The sequence below is a fragment of the Centruroides sculpturatus genome, unplaced genomic scaffold, assembly GCF_000671375.1.
Source record: "Centruroides sculpturatus isolate CEXI.00-Female unplaced genomic scaffold, Cexi_2.0 scaffold1699, whole genome shotgun sequence".
Taxonomy (NCBI): Eukaryota; Metazoa; Arthropoda; class Arachnida; order Scorpiones; family Buthidae; genus Centruroides; species Centruroides sculpturatus.
This window is the reverse complement of record NW_019386091.1, coordinates 24,795-32,450: the sequence shown is the minus strand read 5'-3', so window position 1 is coordinate 32,450 and position 7,656 is coordinate 24,795. Positions and strand designations below refer to the sequence as shown.

The 7,656-nt window shown below is 29.5% G+C and overlaps 1 long non-coding RNA gene across 1 annotated transcript in view; it reads right to left on the bottom strand.

The window, feature by feature from the left end:
- Positions 1-4,622: 4,622 nt before the first annotated feature.
- The window catches only part of LOC111613534, an 8,056-nt gene continuing 5,022 nt past the window's right edge, over positions 4,623-7,656 (bottom strand). Inside the window, exon 4 of the long non-coding RNA XR_002754782.1 lies at positions 4,623-4,868. This is a non-coding gene — a long non-coding RNA (uncharacterized LOC111613534). The remainder of the gene's footprint in view (positions 4,869-7,656) is intronic.

Sequence of the window (7,656 nt, the reverse complement as noted above, 5' to 3'; positions counted from 1 at the left end):
TATGTATATAATTATAATAAAGTTACAATAAATTAAGTTAATATATAATTATATATACAGTACCTAATTTATATATAATTAATATATAATTATATCTACAGTACCTGATTTATATATAGTTTATATATAATACTGTACAGATGATAGTAAACTCAATTTACCCGCTTAAACTCTCCGTAGCGTGGCGCTGGACGGCGGAAAGTAGTTCAGCTGCCCGATGACGTTTTACCGAATTATAGGAGTTTTTTTATTATGTTTGTACGGATACCATCGCAATTTTTTCGCCGTCATGTAGGAATCCGAACTATAGGAACCCGTGTTATAGGGGGGTCGACTGTAATTGTTCACATTTCATTTGAATTAGTAATGAAATAACACAAATTTAAAAATACTAAAATTGAGAAGTGCTTCATATATTCAAATGTTCATTTTTTCGATTGAGTACAATTCCAGGTTTTGAAATGTATTCTAAAATATTTTTTGAATTCTCATGCTTTCACCAAATGCAGGTGTAAGTCGCTTAAGATACTTAAACTTAAAAATGAACTTGGTAGTTTACAGTAAATGTTATTTTTTGTGATATTCGTTAGCCCTAACGTCATTAGAGATATTTACCGCTAACGACGTTAACTCATAATTTATTTCCACGTGAAAAAGGTACATAAAATACATATTTTACTTCAGTTGCTGTCAGCTGACATTTATGACGTTCAAATCGATATACATGTACTGTATATCACTATTTAAAGAGCGTGTTACAAGTGACAGATGAATTTTTATTTGTTAGTATTATTTTTGTATTAATCTCTATGTTAAAAAGTATATCAAACACGAGATTTAGTTGCATGTAAATGAGATAGAGTACTATAATTAATTTAAATGTTAAAAAGTGATGGCTTTTACACCTTCAATAACACATATTATTTTTGAAAATTTCGTACAGCATAAAGGATGAACTTTTATACAAGTATTTAGTGCTATATATTTGTAGCAAAATGCATAGAAGAGAAGATCATTACATTGACAGAGAACTTCGGTTAAAAATTTTCTGAATTTGCATATCTTAGTATTAATTTTAAATTCGCTTTAAGTCACATGGCAAAAAATAAATTTAAATCTTGTACACAAGAAATTTTTAAATAGTTAAAAGAAATATGAATATACTTTAACTATGAAGTATTCAATAAAGAAAGTGACGAGTGATATAGTATATCCAATCAATAGAATTGAATACAGTCCAACTAAATCACTCATATTTAAAACATGTTTAGTTTCGGAATTTTCTGAATGGGCTAATCTCTTTTTGCTGAGTTGTCTTACTTCATCCCTTTCGAACTTCCTGATAATTCCACTTTCAAATAAGCGCAAAATTCCAAAATTGAATTAAAAAATATATTCTTTAAAAATAGACTTCATGGAAACCGCTGTATAAGACATTTCTGTAACTTACACTTTGTCGATTATTTTCTTGTGTGAAAATTTCTTGACTGTACCAAATGCAATATTTGTAGCATAAAGTTGATCTTCCGATATCATAAAATTTTCAATTCCCAAAGGCGTTACTACTAATTTTATGTGAATTCCAAACGTTATAAAAGCAACTTTTTCTTTCATTATTCTAATACCAAAACTTTTATCAAAATTAACAAATGTAAATTTATTTGATTTCATTAATTTTCTCAGAGCTTTCGCATTACTTCCAATTGATTGCTGTAAATAATTTTAATGATTAGCATTAATTTGTGTAATCAACAATAAAAATTGTTAATAAGCACAGTGGATAATGCTGAAATTATATGATTATAATTTAACGTCTAGTATATAAATTCTAAGAAATGTTTGAGAAATAGAGTTGATAATATATGTTGGCAATATCAGTATATTAAAAACATACAGCAGACTATCAATTACGTTATTTCTTTATAATTTTACAGTAACTTATTTTAAAAAAAGCTATGAGAAATATAAATATAAAATGATCTATTCGATGAGTATTTATCTAAATCATAACGTATCGAATTAAAGAACTTCAAAAAAAGCAGAAATATCTAAGAATTAAAACACAGATCGTAAAGCCTCATTTATTATGAATTTCAAATAGAAATGCTAGGCTGAGAAATACAGATTAACAAAGGTAATCACAGTGAAACCCAGATTTCGGAGTGTATATCGTTTCCGAATACCTGTCATAAATCAAAATCTAATAAACTGCGATAACTTTTTCCATTACATCTTATTGTTCAACATAAGTATTTCGTTTTTGCATAAGTGAGTCATTTACCTATTGTTCCTCAAATAATTTCATAAAACCTTTACGTTAAAATTTATTGTTTATTATGCCAACTGCAAAATAAACACTGTGCACATATTAATGAAGTGTACTGTACTATATAATTATTCGCATATTTTTCATTTTTAGTTAGTTTTTTCCGGATAATTTTGAATTTGACAATATGATTTTACAGTCCGTATAGCGCGTAATAGGAAATAATCGTAGTACTGGAATTTATTTTTATCAGCATAATGTTTCACATCTCGAATCTCAAATACTTTTCTGTATTGGAGTATCCTCAGAGTATCCATTCTTTAGTAATGGGGTTTAGTCCCCATTACTAAAGAAAACTCAATGTTTTAAACACGATGATTAAAAGTTTTTCCTTTCCCGTTTAAACTTTTCGTAAAGTTCATTCTCTGTTTTCTTTGTGCCATTAGAAATATTCTCGATTGAAAGCTTCTTTTTTTCTGTGAAGAGGTTTGATCTTAGAAAGCAATGAACCGACAGAACGATTTCCATTCCTTACTTTGTCTATTTTAAACCACTTTGTTAGTTGTAGTTGTTTTTCTCTGAAGAATTCCTTTCGTCATATTTTAAATCAGGAATCGACTGTGGCCTTTGTGTTGGCAAGTTTTTGATAATCGGGGGGGCATTGTATCGAAATAGTTTTCTATTATTCTGTAGGCATTAGCCATAAAAGGAATGCCTGAGGATAAAGAAATCGGAAAAAGGTACGTTTAGGTAGGGGAGACCGGGGCAAGATCGGCATGTTAAGCTTTACTTAAATTTTGTGTAATAAATACTGCTATAAACTGAAAAAAAAGCTTTGCATATTGTCTATTGGAATGTTACCTTACTATAGAACTGGTTAAAATCAGTTTGGAAATAAAAATAATTAAAATAATTACAACTTTACAAGAAGAGAGAAATTGACGAAGTTGCCCCGGGTATAGGGGCAAGATCGGCAACTTCTCTCTTTTTGTAAAGTTGTAATTATTTTAATTATTTTTATTAAAGTTGCCCCTGGTATAGGGGCAACAGTAATGGGGCAAGATAGGCACGTATATAAAATTATGTTATTAACAATGTATAAGTTGGAATTCACTATTAAAACAAAGAAATACAAATCCAACACCCATTTAATATTATTACAACGAAATGCAAGTTCAAAGACATATATACATGAATAACAAATGCAAACATGTTTTCATTTATCATCTGTTTGATTTTTATCCTTTGCTTCTAATGTGGCTTTATGTTGCCGATCTTACCCCGCTAGTCATGATTTCGAAACATTAAGTACAACCCTGAGAACAGAATGCCAAGCCACGATCTGGCCACGTGAATAAGTTGAAGTTACATCCTTCTAACAGGAAAAGTAACTTTCGTTATCATGGAATTATAACAAAACCTGCCAATTCAATATAAATGGAAAAAAAATATTATATGGAATTGAACGAAAATGAAAATTTGCTTGATAATTCAACTACGCTTGTTGGAGAACAATAAAAACACTACACTCAACAAGCCACCAATAAAACTCAACTGCCTAACCTATAACCAAAGTCTCCTTTTAATTTGTTTTTAAAAAAAGCGCTTGACAAACTTGCCCCGCATGCCGAAGTTGCCCCGATCTCCCCTAAATTGTAAGAAAGACACGAAGGCCACTACAGCTAGAAAAACTGCCTTATAACGTCATGTCTTCTTTTGCTGGGAGAGATTTTTTGCTCAATTTACTTAATTGTCTATCTGCAATACAAATCTTTCTATCGACAATTGAAAAAGTTCGTTTTATCATTTCCAGTTTTGTAACTATAGGCTAAACTTTTTTCTGGAAATTAAAATGATTATAAGTGTATGATTTAAAATTTTATATTTCTCCACTTAATATAATAAAATTTCTACTAATAAATATTTTCCAAATAAAATAATTGGAATAAGGAAAATATAATTATTTAATGCGCGACAGTAAAAGTATTCTAGAAATAACATTGTTTTTCTCAGTCAAATTATTTGAAAATTATTATATATGTAACTAGTGAATTAAAATAACAATTTCGTATTTTTAACTTCTTGTTAAAATGTGTTTAGAATTGATTTTAAATTAAATATATTTATATTATACTTACAAGAATGATTCTTTGAATTGAAGAATTAGGTAAAGTGCATATAGTATATTCTCCATTGTCTGCAGATTTCACTAATTTAGTAAACGTTCTGGGCACATTTTCTCGACCAGGGAAAATGATAAAAGACATTAATGCACCGCTGTAACTAGCAGTAATAATAAATATTGCAAACATCCATCCCGAGACAATCAGTCTGCAGCTGTGACCAGAAGGTGAAAATAACTGATTTCCTGCGAGTAATAACACAGTATTATTAAATAAAAATTATTACACAATATTTGTTTAACTGAATCATGATAGATATTAGTTTTTATAGAACCTTGATTACAAAATGATCCGAATAACGCCCAAGCAATATCGTATGCTTTCGAAGGTGTTTTGTTTCTCAATTCTTCATGTTTTCGAAAGATTATTGTGAATAAACTTACAGAAATAATAAAAGCGAAAAACGTTATTAACCACATCTGTAAAGAAACAATAAAATTTTACTTATTACGTAAATGTTGATAGAGGGATGTAATACTGTTTTTTGAAACAGTAAAAAAAAATATTTTCAGGTAAAGAATAATAAAAAGAACATGGCCGGCATTATTTACATTTAATAAATGGACAAAAAATATAAATACGACTTTTTCAAAGGTAAAACCTTGTTTCAGACATTTGTTTCGCCGTTTGCACCATCAGCAATCCATAAAAAATTCGCAAAGTTTCGGAGGCGACACGGTTCCTTTGACCTTTGTAAAAAGTCGTATTTATATTTTTTGTGTATTTATAAAAAATTTTTTTTCAACAAATTTTAAAAAATCAAATAAATTTTTAATTAGAGAAGGGAGAATTATACACTTAAAAATTATTTGAAAGTAAATTATACTATTCCAAAATAGATAAATGAAAATGAAAAGTGATGAGTTAAACGATATTTTAATTAAGAAAAGTTAAAAAAAACGCAATGCTATCAAAAACTTTTATTATTATAAAACAGAATAAAGGAAGAGAGAGAGAGAGAGAAAGGGGAAAAAGAGTGTTGTGTATGGCTATTTCTATAATCCCTTCGTGAGTTTTATACTTTTTGAAATAATGTGTTTTATACTCCTTTTGAAATAATAATAGTAGCCAAGCGCTATTTGTCTATGGCCGATGCTAACGAAGAAAATTAATAGTTGTAAGTTTAAATGTAATTTAGTGATTTTTTTCTGAAACTTATGACTAATACATTTCCTGAAAAAAAAAAAAACTGTCTCTCCAGTTTCTCAAGAGTCGGGCAATACGCAAACTACCAGCAACTGGGTGCCGTTAACACTAACCATTGAAACGCTATGTGCTAGTACTTTTTGCTGAGCGTCACACCGGCCCCACACTGGGCATCATGGTTTGGGGAGGCATTTGAGCAAGGCATCATGTTCGATCACCGGATGCCTTGCTGAAAATTTCCTGTATTCTGACCATGAACCAATACGTCACACGAATTATGGAGGCTGTTATATATAACACGGGGAAAGTATGGCGATCAGTTTAAAAATCACCTGAATTAGGACACGTTGAAATGTCAAGAAATGCAAAAAAAAGAAAATTTGAGACTAACTTCTGTATGATTTTGTTCAACATCTTTGACGCGTAATAACTCCTGTGCTGTTTGTCGAACATTTCTAAACCTTTGCAGAGAGGTTTCAGTATTAGGAGATTGACAATGTTAAATTTTGGTGGTTAATAGTGAAGAGGGTCGGGAAATAATGAGGGTCATGTGTATTTCCAATACGGTCATAGTTATTGACGATTTTCCTCGTTATTAACATTTACAATATTTTTATAAAACTCATCCCTACTTCCAAAATTAAGTTTTTTTGCCATTTTATAATAATTAAAATTATAAAAAGATTTTAAAATAAAATATGATAACAGTTGTTATCAGAAAATTTGAGCAACTCATTGCTGGTTTTTATTTAGGCGTACTGATTTCATCCTCTTGTTATTTTTATTTGCAAAAGCATCACTTTTTTAAAAAATGTGGGGCTATGCGGCCTTCATTAACAAATGTAAAAGTCTCTAATGTTGATACGTATATGAAATTATTTCATTATATTCTGTGTTGTCTCGTGAATTTTCTATATCACTTTCAAGAATCGGAAGTAATACTTTTTTGTACTTTTCACCGGATTTATAAACTTTTCAGAATGATTCCAGGTAACATAATACGATTATAAATCGAATGATTCAGAATTTCAGTTTTCTTTATTAAATTAATATTTAAGTTCTTAATAAGAATTTTCGAAATATCAGATGATCGTTATATAAGACTGTACTGAAATATAATGTATAAGTTAAAATCTAAGAGTTTTAATATTCAGTATAATTGGATACTCTCATTGTATAATTCTGATGTTAGTTTTCTCTTCACGTTATAGGAACTAAATGTTATAAAGTAATTATATTGCATTGTAACATGCAATTCTTCTAATTAACATCTGTAACAGATATTAATTAAAAGCAGATACTAATATTGCTCGTAATTATAAAAAAGCACAGTGGAACTTCGCTTAACGAGCATCTCTCATAATGGGTAATTCGCATAAGGAGAAAATTGTAAAAAATGATTCATTTAACGAAAGACTTTTCGTATAACGAGTGACGAGGAGAGGGGAAGTTCCGATTGTGCACATGCTACATCAGACTGTTTAGCAATTGTTCCGCTAGCATCTTAGTTTCGCTTGTGATCACACATTTTACCAAACTTGTGTTCAAAAATATTACATATAAACATCAACAACCATATAATAAACACTTCCAACAATATGCCAAATTCTTGGGCTATGTAAGGGCTATAATTAAATACTGTGTTTCGGTTTTTTTGTATTGTGCAAATCGAACTCACATTCAAGATTGGTTCATTTAGTGGTAGAAGAAAAGATAAAGATGATTCACGCTCCTTAACAATGTATTGTATATTTTATAATTTGCTTTGAATAAACGTTATACATAATGTGAGCCGCCGGCAGGGGCGGACTGACCCTAAAATTTTTGTGTGGAAAATTTATTCCCAGCCCAGCCCACAAATAAAAAAAATGTATTTTTTCTATTTATATTTAAATATATTCAAAATACAACATTGACAAAAATTACAATAAGCACAAGTCTATATTCTACAATATTAATTTTTTATTTAGAAGTTTGCTTTGTTGAGCAATAATATTAATGACATCATCAGAATGTATTTCGTTTAAAAAATCCTTCTCCACTGACATTAACACGAAGGCT